Raw genomic sequence first — 20914 nt, forward strand, 5'->3', positions numbered from 1 at the left:
GATGAGAGAAGAACAAAGAAGACCAACCTCTGTCTTGTGCTAATCTCCTACTGCGATTCCTCTCTCTCTTGATAGTCTTTCGCTACTTGCTCCCTTGTATGCCCATCTTCACAGAGTACCTGTAAGATCACAGTAGCATAGCACTATACAAGAACATGGATCTATAATCATAAAAAATCTAGGATCAGATGTAAATTGACCATACAAATGCATAAAATCTAAATGACACAAGAGTATGGAGGAAAACTTGAATAGCTTTTATTGATAAACAAGAAAGAGCCAAGGGAGTTACAACCAGTTGTTCTGACCCAGCATCATCCTCTCAGCAAGGAAGCCCCTTTTCACCTCATACAAAGCTTAGATCACCCAACAATCTGATGTTGTCTCAAGAAACCAACAGCAATTCCTTACAATATGCAAAATTCCAACCTCTGGATCTCTGGGATGAGGGATCCATATATAGATATCTGTAAGGGAGATGAGTCAGCTTGTGATTTGATTAGTGTCTTCCCTCTGATAGTTCTTGCTTCCACTTGGAGATTGATGATCTCATACTCATCCTTGGTCGAATTCAGAGAGGCAAGTGTCACAGGAGAAGTTTCTGGAAGTTTCCATGCCTCTCCACCTCGCGGAATGGCGCTGCCATTTGTCACTTCTCACGCATCGCACCCCATAGAAGGGCATTTTGAAATGCAATGCACCCACACAGTGTATTTAGGTGAGATGAAACGCACATTGCCTATGGAGCAACTGAAATGATCATGTTTTGACTAGTTCTGAGCAATTTTTCATGGAGAACTTCTGGGAGAAGCTGTAATCAGTTGACCTTGTTCCTTTAGGGGTTAGAACAACACTTTCAGGGACTTAGGAGCCCTTGGTTTGTGGACATTTCATGCTTGGGGTTGTAGTGCCCAAAAATTTCTATAACAATTACTGGTGGTTTCTCTCACACTTGTTAACAGTTCACATCATTGACTGGTAATCAAGTGGTTTCTACCATGTTCGACTTCGACACATTCATTCACATGGATAGAATCGTACTAGTTTGGGAAGCAAAAATCATGACCCTGGATCTAGTTTCTACGATCCAAGATGTGAGGAATTTTTTTATTCATTATACAATGGACTATTCATAAGCAGATGGATGCACCCATACTGTGTCTACACATGTCTATACTCTTGATGTATTACAAAATCATTCCTGTATCAGAACAGTTTAGTCAGTTTTCTAGTCAGTTTTGATCTAAGTATGGGGATGCCTACCTCAGTGATGATATGTCTACATATATATATATATATATATATATATATATATATATATATATATATAGATATATAGATATATATATATATATATATATATATTGCATTGAATGTTTTTACAGGTTCCGATTGGGGTGTCCACAGGATGATCCTTGAAATTATAAAGTACTTCACTCTTCATAAATGACAGACTCTATCTTCACATATTACAAACTTCGCACTTTAAGGGGCAATCTGTTGCACTAAAAATTGTCACCTTAACATTCTGCTATCTGTGTGAGTTCATTACCACTCATACTTTCCCCCTATGCAAGTCTGAAGCATCAGTTCCTCATATAAAGCCTTGAAAGTAAGAGAAAAGCCCTCAAAGTCTTTAAAACTCTGGTTCCACACTTTCTTTTTGTATTACCTCTAGTCCCGCACCTAATAGTCAAGTCTCCTGCGCACCTGACCGCACTATATTTGTGTTAAAGGTGTGGACCCTTGTAAAAGTTAAAAAGGCGCGAGTATATTCTAAAAAACTCACTTTCAGTCATTTCTAGAAGCTTCTGGAAGGAATCTTGAGGTGGCAAGTTCGCTCTCTTAAGGTTCGTGCATTCCATACCTTAAGGAGCTAACCCCTTGATGTGAGGAGCTTATCCCTTTAAAGGAGGATTCTATCCCTTCATAGGTGGACCTATAAGCTCCTCCTCTACACTATAAAAAGAAGCATTGGGCTACTTACTAGGGAGGTTAGAAGCTGAATATTTTTGAGGTGAAATGTTGTTGGAACTTAGTCTTCTTTAGTTGAGTTTTTATGAGCAGAGATTACATACCTCTAAGATCTCATTTGGAAGAGTGCAAGGCTTGTCAAAGTAAAGGAAATTCCTGTTTCGGACCCCAGGAAGAGCTTGTTCAACATCAAGGCTGAAAAGGTTGTAAGGTTCTTCTACTTCAAAGTTAATACAAATAAATTTGTTGTTCTCAATAAGCTGTTAATTCATGGTTTATTTTATGGATTCCTTGATCACCATAATAGGCATGCTTGTTAGACTCTCTCATAAAACAATAATAAATCCAAACATAAATTGATTAATTAAATATTCCAAGTTAGGAATTTGTGCCTAACTCTTGGGTTGTTCCTCTAAGATAGGAGTTAGTTTAGGTAACTCCTATATTGGTGTGTCTGGTGAGAAATTATCTCAACCAAAGGAGAAATTATCTCAACCAAAGATGTCCAAGATAGCATGCACTATCTTGAGACCAAGATCTCTCATCTATTTATTTGTAACACTATTTCAATTATTTTGATGTAAGAATGAGAGAGAGAATACATGAGGCTTCAGCCTTTTTCCGTCAATATTGTGTCTCTGGTTTTTATATATGTGATTTATATATTTTTCTGAGTTAATGTCATTTTTCATCATGTGGTATCAGAGCCTGAAGAATCCTCTCCTGTGCGATATGAGAATTTGATGAGTGCATCGTATATAATTGTGTATTGTGTATGCAGTAACTAGTATGGATTTGCGCTGAGAAGCGAATAGCTCGTTGGTGCGTTGAGATACACGGCCATTGGTGGCTGGATTATGGATATCGGCATTTTGTTTGAAATTTATTGTAAAGTGATGCAGGTTGTGCCTGTCACAGAGATCTGTGTTCAAGAGACGGCGTTTAAACACTGTGGTACATTGAGATTTGTTTCAGAGGAGAACGCTCTCATTGATGTCGAGAGTGATCTGTGACGAATTGCCGACTGCGGTCACAAAATTGGAATTATTGAGGAGTCAACAGAATTGCACAGCTATTCATTAAAATCCGTATTGAGTGCCTGAGCATAATTCATTGTTGGAAGGGGCCGGATTTTCATTTTGCATGGATCGATTTGCTGGTTGATATAATCCAAGCGGGGAACACGTTAAATGCACCCTGCGTTAGATGGGACGGGGTTGCACCAAGACAGATCCGATTGTAAGGTTGTGCGTTCATATATACCTGTGGGTGTCAGAGGTTTTGAATGAATACGATGCATATATGATCGCTAGATCATTCGCAGAGTTGAGGAATGCGATCCGACTAATTTCATAATATATATGTAGCAGAGATCTGACTGATTATTTGTGTGTTGCAGGGACAAAACCTTGTTTATTTAATTATTGTTTGTAGATGAATCACTGTCATGAGTCAAACACCCATGCACTAAATCTTCTTGAATTTCTGTCAGTTAGACTCAGAGGCGATCTTTACAGCGTCTGGCTAGCACATTCGCCTGCATAACCTCCGGTGTTGGCTGGAGAAGAATATAATGCACTGGTAGATGTGGGTTCCGTGGGCCACTTGATTAAGGCGACAAGTGTAAGGTGCCACGGCCCTGCATGCAGCCCTCCGAATTCGCTCCTAAGCTCATTTATCAGCTTAACAAATTCCTCTCTGCGCTCAGGCGACGACGTTGCCCACACATAGTACATCCCCACCTCTTTCGTAACTCCTCACTCGCTACCTCAATCCAGATGCCATGCCATTATCACAGATTGATGGTAATATCTGTAATGTCGAATATTCATTCTGGTGCTAATATTCCTACCGTGAGATTTCAGCTCCAAAATACGCTCTAAGTGGCGGAAATTCCTTCAACGCAAAAATGTGAATATCAAGAAGAAATTTGAGGACGTGAAGACAAAGGAGAGCTAGCGTGGAAGAGAGCCAACCTTTCCCAAAAACAAATGCGTTGAAAATTCAGTTTCAGCCATAGTCAACTTTTTCTCCAACGAAAAGGTATACTTTATGAAAAATTTAAGGTGTCTTTTGACTTTTTAAAGTGTTTTGACTTTTAAAGAGATTCGTTCACTTGAAAAAGTGACTTTATAAAAGTTAATTCACTTTTTAAAAGGAACATCACTAAAAATTTTAATGGGAGTCTAAAAGGGATTGAAAACCAAACTATTTTTTTTGGAGACATAAGGTGTATGAATTTTATGTTTGAAGTGATAGATTTTTCAAAGGAGAGCTCATTGATGTAGAAGGTTGAGTCAGTTTTTGAAAGCATTTGCTTCCAAAATTTGCGAGTGTCAGATTCACATTGTTTGAGAAAGCTTCAATTGCAATGTTGTGAAGTTGAGCAATTATGTACTCCAAAGTTTAATAAAGACATAACTTTTTGTGGTGATTGTGTCCTAGATCCGCCCGAAATTGAATAAGGGGATCTTAGGTACACGAAGAGTGAGTTGATGATGGTGCATGCTTCATGTTTTTTTGCTTATGATTTGTGTCTAGTTTTGACACATAAATGATCTCATTTCATGCACACATAAAATACAATGCCAGCAAGCACAACACCTATATCGAAATAGTTGCAAGGAAGGATAATTAAGCTCCACACATACAACAACTCATCAAAGTTTTCAACATCGACATTCTACTTCAACAAGAAAATTCAATCAAGTTAATGAATTTGTAAATTTCACTGTTTCAAAGCAAAGTCTACATCAACATTCTTGCAAACAAATTTTAGAACTTGTGAATCAAATTCCAATTAAATTGAATTGTACGGGTGCATTCTCGGTTGAAACCGACACCCATGTTTTGATTTGATAAGAAGTCAAGCACGTCAATTCTCTTCAACTTAGTCAAATTAAGACAAGTGAATTCCTTGTTTTATGTGAGTCATTACAATCATTGTAAGCTTTTTTGGGTGCATTTTCGACAGTGTTCGACACCCTTTCTTTAAAGCACAATCAAGTGAGTCCATGAGTTTTAACTCCTTGAAACAACCATCACAGCAACCACAACAAGTTCAACTCTAACACCAATCAAGCAAGTTGAGATCAACAAATCAAGCGAGCGTGCCAGTCAAAACCCATAGCAAGCGAGCCTGTCATTCAAGTAAAGTGAAACAAAATCAAGTGCACGACATCTACTACAAGAGAGCCTGACTTCAAGTGAGCAAGTTCAGATGGCGCAGCATATTCAGTTATTAAACATTCTTCACAGTTTGATCATCTCCAGTGATGAAGACATGGTGCACGTCAGCAAAGAAACTCTTGCTGATATTTCACGGCATCTACAGCAAACGCATGAAACCATTGAGTTTCTTGAACTTGAGTCCCAACTTCAAAGGAATGAATTGCAAGAAAAGAGTGATACTGTCACACGGAATCTGTCAAGGGTGCGGACACGACTGACCTTCCTAGAAGTCTAAGACATTCTAATGACAAACAAGACAAAATGGAGTGATCTTTCTCTAAATACACCTTTTACAACATGAAAACTACAAGTGTTTAGGCTTACCTTATTCCAAAACGCTGTTGTTGAAGTCCGTTCTTGACGATCCGGATGAGCTCCTCCTTCAAGTCAATTCCTGCAACCACAAACAATCAAACAATTTACCAAGCACTTGCATTTCATATAATAAAACATATATTCAACATGCAGACCAAGGAACACATGAAATAACTCATTAACACAAGCTATTGAGAAAAATAAACCAGTTTGTATTAATAACGAAACAAAGAAACTCTTACAACCTGGCCTTGGTGTTGTGCAAGTTCCTCCCAGGGTCCATCAAGGGTTTTCCTCTACTTTGACAAAGCTCACCCTCTCCCAAGTAGAATCAAGTGAAGACAATCTCTCCTCACAAAGGCTCTAATGGAAGACCTAAATCCTGCAGCATTTACCCAAAGAAAATGTATAGCTCCAACCTCCCCTCCTTCTGGCTCAATGCCTTTATTTATAGTGCTGTAAAGAGGTTATTCAGGTCCACTATCAATGGGATCATCCCCCTCTATGGGTGGGATAGCTCCCTTATTGATGGGATAAGTTCCCCCTTAATAGAGATACATGAACCAACTGGAGGCGCATCCATTTCATCAAACCGACCTCTAGAATGTTCTAGAAGTAACCACAAGTAACTTTTTCAAGATAAAACTCGCGCATTTTGCCTTTTACAGAGGGACGCACCTGTCCCTTAACATACAGAGCGTCCATGGACGCAGATTTTGTGAACATGGTCAGCGTCCCCGCAGGTAAGGCTAGAGAGAACCTGCGACCCCAGAGATAAACATAGTTTTTACAAGACTTTCTCTCTTCTTTGAGTTTGAGATGGATAAAAGAGGCATGAGACTTGCCTAAGAGGGTAGCATGACTGTTGATTTGATCCATACTAACTGTAAGTAGTCAAGGTGACATTTTTTAGTGTAACAGAAGGTCAACTTTTGAGTGGCATAACTTTTGCATATGGACTTCAATTGACATGCTTCTTATGTGGTTGGATAGATCTACATGTTTAAACAACATGAAAATGTGCTGCACCTAAGTGACAATTTTTTACCCCCAAAATTTGTCGTATGATGCCTCAAAACGTTGTTGGAAGGTTTCAGACCCCATTTTACCAAACAGGGTACCGTCAGTAAAAAGGGTCCTGTGAGATGATTCCTCCACTTTTTCCACTGTGAATGCATCGATATGGATGAAAAAATATAATGATCCAATACAAATCAGTACTCCTTGGATGGAAAATTAAATTCTACATCCAAGGAGTGCCCCGACTCAAAATTTGATTAAAATCATAGGGAGATAAGTTCAAAATACGAGTTGAAAATGTAGTTTTTTATTTTTTCCCTCCACAACTTGAGGAGGTAACCTAATATTATTTTATTATTTCCACTATTATTTTATAATATTACTTAGGAGGCACATTTTCTAATGATAGAAAGATCACATCGTGTCAAAAGAATTCAAACTCACAAAATAGAAATATATCATTCAAGAGTTATTGGTTTGAGTCCTCGATTCTCTCAACTTCCTATGGATTCCCAGGGTTGATAAATCTTCACGCCAAGGGCCCTCACACCATTCCACAAGCAATACTACAACATGCAAATAACAAAATAATATTGTAAATGACTCAATTTGTTCTACGCAAACAATCATAAATAAAATGAATCACATAATCAACAAACTCTAATACACTGCAAGTACATCCCATATTAGGGAGCCCTTCCTAGATGAGAGCACTACAGGAATATCAAATTAACTCAACAATGGATCAACAATAGGGATTTTTCATTAAGTCCCAGAAAAAATGTTGCAGAGTACAAAGATTCCTTTACAAAATCTAGCCGCTACAATAATGTTAGTATTACGGTAGCTAACCCATCTAAAGTAATTTAAATCAATCTATATAAACCCGGTCTCTAAAATCTTGGACCACGAGACCCAAATATGGGGATCTCGAACCCATTCATTACTTAAATAACTTAGTGTTATAGTCATGGTAACAATTATAAAAAATAAGAATATGGATTGTAAATTATTGATAAGATTATTACATTTAAACCACATCCCTATTATGTAAAAATATTTGTTGTTTGAAAAAAAAATAGATCCTAAGTTGTGCCAATCCAAGTGGTTGAAAAAATCACTAGGTCTGAAATCCAAAACTGGGTGTAATGGTTTGCTTCCTACAGTGGCTTATGGTAGTTCAATTGCTTCCACTAATTTTCCTTGATTTGCATAGCTTGTCCACTTCTGGTAGCTTAGTTAGTAGTTATTAGTCCTATAACATATATTAGAGTTGTGGTATCCAAGGTTAATCAAGTAAGGAAAATACACTAAAAAACATAGACTAATTCATGAGGAAATGCATTACATTATGAATAATCACCTTATAGAACTTAAAACTACTGAGACTGTAAAACTGATAGAAATGATAATGAAACATGTAAAAAAGAGAGGTGAAATGAGGTATGAAAGGTAAAAAGGTGGTATAATAGATGCAAAATATGGTCAAAGTTGAGACTCATGAAGAATGTAATAGTTTTATCAGTGATCAGTGAATAAAGTGAGAGTTTCTATAGCGTTTCAAGGTTCCAAGAATGCATTTCTCCATATAAAGTTGGTCTTTCTATGAGTCTATCTTGATAATAAATAATGAAACATAACACATGACACCTGAAATGTTAAGTGATTGGAATAAGTCAATTACTAATGTTTACATTAGTATTAAGATACAAGTATATTGGGAATTTGAAAAGAGAGGTGTTTTCATGATATCCCAAAATACCAAAACCTTGATAATTTATACTTAATATTCTTGACATTCCTAATCATTTGGTATATTGTCTCCTGATCCCCAATATATAAGGTTCCAAATAGTAAGCTTTTGTATCAGATCGGGTGGAAACTTTAATTTTGTACTTTGAACTTCCTGATACTCTGGTACATGATATACAATAGCCTTGGGGAATATAATTTAGTTGATGGTAACATTTCTATCTACTGGGACAAAATAATGTCCATCTATTAAGATGAATCCATACCGAGAGTTTTGCAATTTTGTTTTATCAGTGTGGTGGAGTGTCAATATCCCAATATATTAAAACCTAGTAGCTAGAGAATTAGTTCATAAGAAAGGTTTTCTCAATTAACATCATGTATACCAAGAAAAAAATATATTGGGAAAAGTTTGAATTTTATTGAAACCTAATACCCCGATGGGCCACCACCTTGCTATGTATGATCATTGAGCATAAAGGTGATTTAGAGGAAGTGCATTAGTTTCCATGTGTATGGAAAAGAAAATTGGGCACTATGAACATGTGCTAAGAATCAAAAGACAAAGAGAGAGCCAATGAGAGTGACAAAAATCATAGGAAAAGGTCCTAGATAAATCAATTACAAGGAAAAAAGGAAAGGCCTTATAAGGAAAATTTTCCTAACGTGGACAAGTAAATTGGTTTTATTATATGTTGAAAATAGTAGAGAGAAAGGTCCTTCTTTGTCTTGTGCCTTAGTCAAAGATACCAAGAAGCATTTTTCTTTAACATGCATGAGTTCCTAATAGTTAGGACATGCTCCTAAAATTAAGTATGAATTCATATAAGTTAGGAAAATTCATGAAGCAGTTTGACTCATGCATGGAAATAGAAGGCTCAGTTTGTTGTATTCTAGTGCAAGTTATTTTTGGGAAAGGACAAATGAGTGAGTCTCAACTTCTAATTTGAGGGAGGAAGAGTTGCATGTTAGTTAACTCCTCAATCACTAGTTTGAGTTCCAAAAATAGAACTTTCCATAGTTAGCTAATTCGAAGTGCTTATAAGCATATCGAAAGGCACAATTGTATTCACTTTTTTGTGAGCATAAGTTCGTGACACACGGAAATAGACAACACATATTTGTCTGTGTGTATGAGCTTGTGAGAGGAAGAGTGTGCAAGAGAAGTTTGTGCACAAATTGGTACATGTTATTTTCCCTTTAGATTTGCATTAGGAATTAGAAGGTAATTCCTAGTTAATAGGATCATTCTATACGCATAGATTCTGGAGAGGAATATGCTAGGAAATAGGGGCTCCAAGAGGAAAAGGATAATAGAAGTAGGATCAGGTCTTGCAAGGGTGTTTCAATCTTAGGACAAGCAAGGAAAACTAGATTGGTTTCCTGTGAAACAAAGTTGTATTGTAAGAGATTTGTTGGTCATTTGCTATAAAAAAAAGTCTTAATCAAGTAGAGGGTTTTCCCAGTTAGGTTCCCTAGAAAAAAATTGTGTCTTGATTATCGTGTGGTTTTGTTTTATTTCTGATCTATTCTACTTCAAAACAAGTAGGTAATTTTGTGTCTTTATGAATAAAAACTAGTGTTCATAATTATTCATTATGCAGTTGCAAAATTTCAAGGAAATTCTACATTATAATCCTCAAGGTTGATGTAAATTTGTCTGTAACAAATAAATCCATATAAGAATGATCCTCAAGGTTGATGTAAATTTGTTTGTAACACATAAATCCATATAAAAATGATAAGTAATTCTTACCTATTATGAGATCTAGTACTTAGTCAACGAAAGGTAAGGGGAAATGGTCTTTCCTAGTGGATTTGTTGGGTTCTTTATATTTCACACACACTCTCCACTTTCCCTCTATTTAAATACATTAACTAAGGGTGAGACCTATTTACTATTAGAAATAGGATATATGAGTCATGGATCTAAGAGTTTTTGTAGATCTTTTTAACAATGTCTTTTAGAGTAGGTTTCATCCTTCTTTGGGGTTTATATTAACGGTGCTAGAAATTCGCCAACAAATGGGGTCTCCCTGGTATGAAGTCCCAAATAGACCTCAAACCATTTGGAGTAGGAGCCCCATCTGGATAATAGGCCCGACCACCATTATTCTTAGAGATTTTCCTTGGCTACACGTATCAACATAAGATATTATACAAGAAACCTTTGAAACACAAAAGTTGACGCTATGAGGCATACAATTGTAATGTATATAAGGTAATTTCATAGAAGGGAAAGAAAGAGCAAGCATCTATAATAAAATTAATAGGACTATCCTAAAAGAGACACACAAGAGCACAAAAAGAATCATTGATTAACCTGCAAAGTAGTTCACAAGATAACAACAATCATAAAATAAAGTAACAACGCACATTAAACAAGATGCATACCAAAGACAAAAAAATAGTTAATTTTCATTAGTATGTATAAACATACAATTACACTGCAAACAATGAAATAACAGTCTTACAACATTCCTAATATATACATGAAAGTGCATTGGCTCCAAGAGATTCATTTATTAAGTGAAGGCCCCAAGATACACAATTACAATGATGTAACACTAGTCCCAATAGTGGAACATTAAGTCACCACTTTCTCCTCCAAAGAATGATCTTCTCTCATATGCTAAGCTATAGAAGCCAAGGTGAAAAGTCATTTTTCTTTAGCTATGAGGGTGTGTGTATATATATATATATATATATATATATATATATATATATATATATATATATATATATATATATATATATATATATATATATATATATATATATATATATATATATATATATATATATATATATATATATATATATATATATATAGATATAGATATAGATATAGGTGACTCTCCACCTCCCTTGTGACTCTTGACCTTCCCTCATGACTCTTGAGCTCCCATGTGAATTTTCGAATTCCTATGTGACCTTTGAGCTTCTACATGACTTTAGAACTTTCTAGTGACTCTTCATGTTCCATGTGTGACCCTTGGGCTTCCACACATTTTATATTTTCTCATTTTTAAATTAAATAATTACATTCCACAAATAATGTGGCAAAAATACATGGGACCAAACAACACTCTTGTGTTGACACTTTGAATGACAAAAATTTGGTGACTATGACATGAGACCTGATGGCAATATATTGATGTGAGGTCCCTTTCTCCACTGCTCCATATTCAACTCTTGATGATTGATTTAGTATGTGCTTCATCTTCACCCTCCAAAGGGCCTACAAAAGTGTTGGAACATTTTAAGTCAATGTGAGTTGCCATTTATTGGTAGTGGTCGAAGATTCCTTTAGTCTTGCAAGATAGCATATTTGTATCTCATCTCCAAAAGTGTCCTTATTGTAACCTCCTTGAGAATCATAACACTTCCAAGGAAGATTAGTCATGACATTAAGACAACAGTAGTCCCGAAATCAATTATTATATCTTTGTTTTCTCATGTGAAGTTAGTTGTGATATGACAGTGCATAAGGACTATGAGAGGAGCCTGGGGATGCGCATTGCACTAAGTTTGGAGGATTGGAGTGAAGGATTGGGCACTTTGATTGTAGAATGCATAGTGACAAGAGAGAGACAAGGCATGAATCACGTATTGGGAAAGTCCAGTAGGAAAGGATAGGAATATTAGGCACTATGACTGTGCAATTTGTAGCTCTTGAGGGAGAGGATACATGCATTCCACAATTGAGAAAAACAAGGGGTGAAAGATGGCCCTATTGTCCACTAATAATGCATAATGTGTAGTAAAGGGGAGATTCATCAAGACATTATGGAGTGGGAAAGTGTCGAGGATAAGATTGGTAGGGTTTCTCATTGAAAATGTGTAGTGAGTAGTGCTCAAGGGAGGCTAGGGATTTCACAATTGAGATCTATGAGGACTAAGGGAACTGCAAAATTAAATAAGTGTGGGATTAGTGAGACAAGAGGGTAAGAGAATGAAAATAGAAGAAGTCTTGAACATGATCACACACTCATATAGAATTAATCAAACACATGACCAAGCAATGTACAATACCTAACATTAGCATGTGAACAGTGAAATGACAGGAAGGTGAGACTTATATCCAAGTGTGACACTTAAGATGTACCTTTATGACGCAAGGGCCAACTATAACCAAAAAGTGCACTATTCCATGAGAATGAACATCAATTAGTGCAAGCGAGTGTGTTGGAGCGACCTTTAGAAGGTGTGCCATGGTGTTATTTAAGATGTATGAAAACAAGTGAAAGCGACACATGAAAGAGTGAAAGTGATGCATGGAAACATAAATAAAACACAAGCAACACATATAAGAATGAAATCATGAAAAAGTGACACTTACAGAAGATAGAGCAAGGAAAAACAACACGTAAGAGAAAAAGAAAGCAAAAGTGACACTTAGAAAATAAAAAACGACAGTTGATTAACTCACCCAGATGATCGAGCATTTGTAACCATGGATGAGAGAATACTCCTCATACTCCAATAGTGCATAGATCTCAGAAGTGAAAATGAACATAAGGATGAAATATGGACTGGAATCTTTATACAGGGAGAGTGGACACGCGATTAGAGTTAATATTGGTGAGTGTGATTAGTGCATGTTAGAAAACTAGGAGCCAAAAAGTGAATTGACTGACTTAAAGAAATATACTCTGACCATCAACAAAGAGTGTGCAATCACGATCTGCAGAGGATTCCCTACCACTATAACTATATTTAAATATTGCACAATCACTGTCTTTAGGGATAGGGACTACACAAGAACTGTCATGAAGAACTACCCAGGCACTATCCACAAAGATTGCACAATCTTTGTCACTAGGGACTACACAGTCACTGTCATTAGGCACTATGCAGTCACTGTGATTAGGAATTTCATAGTTACTATTATTAGGCATTGCACAATTCTTGACTTGCTAGGATACACATTAACCGTTAGGTTTGATCAAAACAGGTTTATTATGTGGGCATCACAAGATAAGCATGTGAAAGAAGGTCGCTTCGACACCTAGAATTCTTGAAGGAAGACTTGAACACTTGAGTAACATGACTAAGTGTAACATTAATGGCTTGAAACGAACAATGGCATGACCATAAGGAGGCTCTAAAATTTGGATGTAAGAAAAATTTTGGAGGGTGTTTGTCGCAACGACAACAATTCCCAATGGGAAAAATTGTATACTTGATGCAAAAATAATGAGTAAAAATGTCTATATGAATTTCTTGTATGTTCTTGTATTCTTATGGAAACCTTGTATAAGGATAGCCAACAATTTTTCTCTTGTTCATTATTCAAATTGTTGGCTGGATAAATCGATCTTGCAGACAAGACTGATCTCCCTAGTATCAGAAGATAGTCTAGTAACAGATAGATAAACAAATCTATCTTTCTCTAGAAATATGTGATTTATAAATAAATACTATACAAGTGTTAAGAGCCTACCTTAGATCCAATTCTTGTTCGTAGTAGTCATCCTTCAATTGTTTGAAAGAGTTACCTTTGAGGACCTACAATCACAAACAAGAAAACATTAAATAGCACCTGCATAGCAAATATTATAAAGCATTGATGAAAAATGACATTAACTCAGAAAAATATATAAATCACATATATAAAAACTAGAGACACAATATTGACGGAAAAAGGCTGAAGCCTCATGTATTCTCTCTCTCATTCTTACATCAAAATAATTGAAATAGTGTTACAAATAAATAGATGAGAGATATTGGTCTCAAGATAGTGCGTGCTATCTTGGACATCTTTGGTTGAGATAATTTCTCCTTTGGTTGAGATAATTTCTCACCAGACACACCAATATAGGAGTTACCTAAACTAACTCCTATCTTAGAGGAACAACCCAAGAGTTAGGCACAAATTCCTAACTTGGAATATTTAATTAATCAATTTATGTTTGGATTTATTATTGTTTTATGAGAGAGTCTAACATTCCCCCCCTCAATGATAAATCCAAAAACGAGAACCATCTTCCAAGTTCTCATGTTGATCCTCAAAAACATGAATCAGCTGCATGCTTGATTCATCTCTGAAGGACGCTTGACAACTCCATCATGTGCCAAGCCGCAAAAGGATCCAACTGTCCTTTGCTTGAAAACAGCATCTGGTGTCCACTGACACAATTTGATGATGATTGCCCACTGGCTGAAGATGTCGAAAAACAACTCAATGTTGCTTTTGCTATGATGAAAGCTACTCACTGCTGCTTTGGCTGTCGATCGCCCACTGGCGAATTTGCTGATGCTCACTGCTGATGACAAATGCCCACTGGCTGATGAAGATGCCCACTGGCTGATGAAGATGCCCACTGGCTGCTTCGCTGATGTTGTCGAGACTTTCAGTCTGACAACCACTTGTCAATTTCATTGACATTTTCCCCCCTTTGTCAGCGGAAAGGAGAGACAATATGCTCCAAAATATATTTGAACTCCCCCCCTTCAGGTGTAGGAGAGTTTCACTGTTGTACTCCCTCATTCAACTGCATGAGAGTACCGTCATCTGTTCACTGCTGGCGGCACTATGTAAGATTGGATTCGGTTGTAGAACTGAGACAACCGTTTGACTGTGGATGACCATTCCCAAGGATCAATCCAGTCATAATGTATCTTCAATCTGCCTGATTTTTTGTGGTTACGACATTTTGCTGAGGAATGTTTGGGCTTGCCACAATGGAAACACGGATGGAGATCAAAACATTGATCTTCCATATGACCAGTTCTTTGACAATGAGAACACTTTGGTTGAACTTCAACTTCAGGTTGCGTGCAATTTAGTTTGTCTGCAACTTGCTCAGTACCTGCTGAGGTGAGTGGTTCAAGAAATCCTGCACTCACAAACTTAATTGGCTTGGAATAATCTGGGATTTGTAAATTGATGTCATCAGGAACATATCCTAAGCCTCGTCTATTCTTGTTATTTTGAATTTCTTCCCAGGGCTTGATGATGGGTTTGGAAGAAATTTGACTTTGATCATGAACAACTTCGACACTTGAAGTTGTTGGGATGAATGACTTATCATCTGGATGGTTCAAAGACTTGAAAGTATCTGTTACACTAAAAAATGTCACCTTGACTACTTACAGTTAGTATGGCTCAAATCAACAGTCATGCTACCCTCTTAGGCAAGTCTCATGCCTCTGTTATCCATCTCAAACTCAAAGAAGAGAGAAAGTCTTGTAAAAACTATGTTTATCTCTGGGGTCGCAGGTTCTCTCTAGCCTTACCTGCGGGGACGCTGACCATGTTCACAAAATCTGCGTCCATGGACGCTCTGTATGTTAAGGGACAGGTGCGTCCCTCTGTAAAAGGCAAAATGCGCGAGTTTTATCTTGAAAAAGTTACTTGTGGTTACTTCTAGAACATTCTAGAGGTCGGTTTGATGAAATGGATGCGCCTCCAGTTGGTTCATGTATCTCTATTAAGGGGGAACTTATCCCATCAATAAGGGAGCTATCCCACCCATAGAGGGGGATGATCCCATTGATAGTGGACCTGAATAACCTCTTTACAGCACTATAAATAAAGGCATTGAGCCAGAAGGAGGGGAGGTTGGAGCTATACATTTTCTTTGGGTAAATGCTGCAGGATTTAGGTCTTCCATTAGAGCCTTTGTGAGGAGAGATTGTCTTCACTTGATTCTACTTGGGAGAGGGTGAGCTTTGTCAAAGTAGAGGAAAACCCTTGATGGACCCTGGGAGGAACTTGCACAACACCAAGGCCAGGTTGTAAGAGTTTCTTTGTTTCGTTATTAATACAAACTGGTTTATTTTTCTCAATAGCTTGTGTTAATGAGTTATTTCATGTGTTCCTTGGTCTGCATGTTGAATATATGTTTTATTATATGAAATGCAAGTGCTTGGTAATTGTTTGATTGTTTGTGGTTGCAGGAATTGACTTGAAGGAGGAGCTCATCCGGATCGTCAAGAACGGACTTCAACAACAGCGTTTTGGAATAAGGTAAGCCTAAACACTTGTAGTTTTCATGTTGTAAAAGGTGTATTTAGAGAAAGATCACTCCATTTTGTCTTGTTTGTCATTAGAATGTCTTAGACTTCTAGGAAGGTCAGTCGTGTCCGCACCCTTGACAGATTCCGTGTGACAAATTGGCGACTCCGCTGGGGAATCCATTAATGAGAGAGTCTTTTCCTTTATATGAACTTTGCTTTGAGAAAATCATTTTTATTTTCTGGTTTTTGACTGTGAGAATTAGTATTTGGGTGGCTTAGCTTTAGATTTAGTTAGATTGGTTTTTCTTCATTTTCCCAGAAGGACGCAGTCTCTGAGTACTGCACAGTGCGTCTTTGGACGCGCTGTTGCCGTCTGCACAGAGCGGGGCCGCACCTGTGACAACGGGTTGCCTGCGTCTTCCTGTAAAACTTAAGAAAATTCCATTTTTGCTTTAAATTGCTTTTAGATTTTGTTTTTCCTTAGTGTTTTCTGCCCAGATCCTTTAGTACCCTGTCAAGAATTTTCACCTGAACTTGTTTTGTGAGCTTTGAGTGTTTTAGTGGTTTTCAACGAAGTTTAGACCTAGGGTTTGATTTTTGGAAAGGCTTTGTAGTGACTTTGATAGTAGAAAGTTGTCCAGCCTTAGATCTCTCTGGTTAGTCAACCTTCTTAGAAGTCGGGCCTGTCGTAAAGTCTCCTTTTGTGAGCAACTTTCCATTTGAGTTGTTTTGGGTCAAATTTCGAATTACTTGTTTATAAAGTATTGATTTCCATTTTACAAAAAGAACAAAAAGATTAGAGTTTTGTTTTGGCTAGTTTTTGATTCTGCAATAAGCTAGTCCTTGATTTGATTGTGATCAAGTAAAACACCTTAGAAATAATCATTGTTAGTTTTGGCCTCGTTAAGATTGCTTAGAGTAAATTTGCCTTTAGTTTGCTTATGAGTGCATTTTCATAGATTTTAAGAGTTGTTAAGATTGATTTTTGGTTACATTAGATTTACTTGCTTTATTAAAAGAAAAATACAAAAACATCTTCTTAAAAAGTCTTGTTTCAAGTAGCTTTTTGTTTTCAAAAGAAGAAAAGAGTTTTTTCGTGCATGTAAAGAGAAGTTATGTTTTTATGCTTGGAAAAGAAAAACGAATTGTTTCTTTGATTGTCTTCAATTAAGAAGTTGCTTTTATAAAGATTGCATTCTCTCAACTTTTTAGTTAAGCAATTCATCGAAAAAGTAAAGTAGTGGATAAATCATTCTAGGTGCATTTTGTAGTGGTTTCGAGTCGAGTCAACACACCACTAGTTTCACTTCCATCACCTTTTGACTTAAGAAACAACCTTAAAAGTAACGCTTAAATTAAAATCAATCTAGTAATCTTTATTTTTCTAGGGCTCTGAAGCACCAACATAGCTTAGGCTAGGGTCTTGGAGTAGGTGAGTACTTAACTCTCCAAGACTACAAAACCAAACAGATAGTCTATCTTGAGTAGAACAAATCCAATTGTTTCAGTTACATTCTGGGAAAGCTCCTCTTAAAGGAGAAACACGAGCTCGTGTCCGAACCAGTGAGGGGATCATTCCTCCCTCGTTGGGAACGACGCCAGGCAGTACGTATTACAAACGGTAAACCTCGGATTAACCATTGTCGAGGAGCCAGGGGTCACTTATCGGTAAACCTTGGATTGTTGTCAAGGAGCCGGTAAGGGGATTGGAGCTTGCTACTCTGCCCTTGCGTGCTGTCGGAGTTTAGACTGTTCCCCCAGGTGTAATTGTTGTGATTGGTAACCTTAGTGGCCATAATATCTAGGATTCTACCCAAGGTGACGGTGGAGGGAAGGTCCCACTGTACCTGGAGCAGACGTCGGTTATACTCACTTGGATTTTCTGGGGGGTTCGCTTCACTTCGAGACGGTTAAAGTGGAGGAACTTGGTCCAGTCTATTCATTAAGCAGGTTGCCGGGGTAACTGTTCCACCCACTATTTCTGTACTGAATCCTGCGAGGTTGGGCCTAATCACCAACTAGCGTTTTTGGTCCGGAAGACTACTGTTTGTGTGTGGTTTGACGCTCTAGATTATTTAGGCGTGTGCTTCAAATTTGATTGGTTCTTTAGAAGACTTTAGGTGGTTTGATTTGAAATTTTTTACTTTGTTTTCGTGTGTTGTAGTTAAAAATCTTTAATTGTGGCGGAATTACCGAGAAGGTCCCGTCGAATTGCGGGCCAGTCTCCTGAAGTTGTTTCTGTGGCCGAATTGTTGAGAAGATCCCGTAGACTTAGGGGATCCCCTCCTCGAGACGACCCAGGTAATTTAGAAGGGTTAAAGGTCCTTGTAACTCCTCCTAGTGGCAGTAGAGTAGGATCACCTGAAGAAGGAGAATTTTCCTTGGTAGTCCATCCAGATTACCAAAGTTTAGAAACAGGTTACAATCCCGAAGCTGTTACAGTTTCCGAGCTTGCTGGTAGTTTTTCATCTGCCAGTGAAACAGGCGAAGAACCTGAAATTTCAGAACCTGTTACTCCAACTCCTAGTGTTCCTGATTCACCAAGAATAGAAAGAATTATCACCGAAAATCTTCCTGTTGGATTAATTGCTATAGAAGAACTTGTTCCAGAGGAAGAAATAGGCGTTTCTGATTCTGAAGATCTAATTACCCTTGATCTAAGGGAGCGTGAATCCATCTTTTACAGTCCTCCTAGAAGTGAATCTTGGTACCTTGCATTAACCAATTTTTTAGACAACTCAGTAGGTTTTTCTACACCTCGTACTCCGGTTCCACCTAGAGGAATTCATTCTCCTGTAAATATGTCTGGTCAGTCATCTGTGTTTTCACAAAGTCCTGAATCATTTTTACATGGCGGTCCTTCTGTTCCTACTGGGTATCAATCACTTTCTGGTACCTTTGCGGGAGCATCTCCTCAACCCATTGATCATGGGTTATTAGTTGGAAACAGTGGTAATGTACCATTGAGTATAGGTGAAGTTTATATGATGTCAGGTTCAACTCCCATTAACCAACCTCAAGGTGGCCAATTACCGCCTGGGGGGCAACCTTCGTTAATGCCTGGGGGGCAACCTCAAGGTACTTCATTTGTGACTGGGGGGCAACCTCAAGGGTATCAACCCCAAGGGTATCAACCCCAGCCTCAATATGTACCCCAAAGTCAACCTCAGTATCAGTATCAACCTCAAGGATGGCAACCCCAAGGGTATCAACCCCAAGGGTATCAACCTCAAGGATACCAACCTCAAGGTCAAGGTCAACCCCAGTATTCGTATTTACCTCAAGGTTATCAACCTACGGGTCAATACCCTGGTCAAGGTTATCAACCACCTCAAGGGCAATCATATGGGACTGCACCTTACAGTTATCAACCCTATCCTCAATACGGCTATGGATCTCAGTATCCTCAACCTGTTACGAGTCAATACCCTGGAATGTTAACATGGGATCCGTCACAGGGTCAACAGATGTCGCAACCAAGTATACAGTCGGTACCTCAAGCAGGACAACCTGCAGTTCCTGGTCCACCCCAGCAACCGCAACCTGTCCAGTCAAGTGTTCAGACCCCTGTAACTTCTGTAGTTACTCAGCCGCCAATTGCACCTGGTACTCCACCTCACACGGCTGCAGCAACTACCGCTTCATCTACCATGCTTACTTCTGGAGTATCGGCAGCTCCGGTTTCTACTGTCCCTGTAACCACTCCTCAGACATCTGTACCGTTGTCTGGACCCACGGTTCAAACCACAGTCCAGATGCCTGCAGGCCAACCTGGTACAAGTACGGTTGTTACTACTCAACCTCAATTTGTTCAACCTCCGTACCAGGGACAGTATCAACCTGGGCAAGCTGCCCAACAACCGGTTTACCAGTATCAACCGTATCCTGGGTACACTTATCAACCACCTCAGCAACCCCAGTACGGTCCGGTTAATCCTGGTTTTCCAGGAGGATATAATATCCCAAATGCGACTCCTGTTCCTAGTTATCCTGGATATCCTCCTCCTGGGGCTGGTATTGTGACTCAGAGTTTTAGAGATCCTAACCGGCAGTTACCGTTTATTGCGACTTTAGATTTACCCGACTTGACGCGCCTAACGAACGATCCAATTCAATATCTTCCGTTCTGGCCGCCAATGCCAAATAAGTTGCCCAGCGATATACCCAAGTTCGAAGGTAAGTCTGGAGAGGATCCGTCTAATCACGTGATGACTTACCACCTCTGGTGTGCATCAAATTCCATCTCAGATGATTCCATCCGCTTACGTCTTTTCCAGCGTACACTCATTGGTCTCGCAGCCAAGTGGTACATTGAGTTACCACGGGCCTCTTTTTACAACTTTAGCCAGTTAGCTACCTCGTTCTTAACTCATTTTCAGTTACCAGTCAGATACGATAATGGTACAGAATTATTAACTTCGCTAAAACAATCGACATCCACGTACATTTCTGATCACATCCATGAGTGGAGACGTCGAAGGAGATTAGTGAAAGTTTTTATCCCGGACCAAATCTTAGCTGAATGGTTTGTCAAATCATTATTACCAAGAATTACTGAAGATGTAGCTAAGGCCGGAGTAGTTACTGAGGAGCAAGTCATTGCTCAGGCACAATACCTTGACTTAGTTTACACTCAGTCGGGTACGTTACACGAGAA

This window comes from Pinus tabuliformis, chromosome 4_2 (assembly GCF_031772625.1).
Source record: "Pinus tabuliformis cultivar Carrire ecotype Pingquan chromosome 4_2, CPIR1, whole genome shotgun sequence".
In the NCBI taxonomy this organism is placed as follows: Eukaryota; Viridiplantae; Streptophyta; class Pinopsida; order Pinales; family Pinaceae; genus Pinus; species Pinus tabuliformis.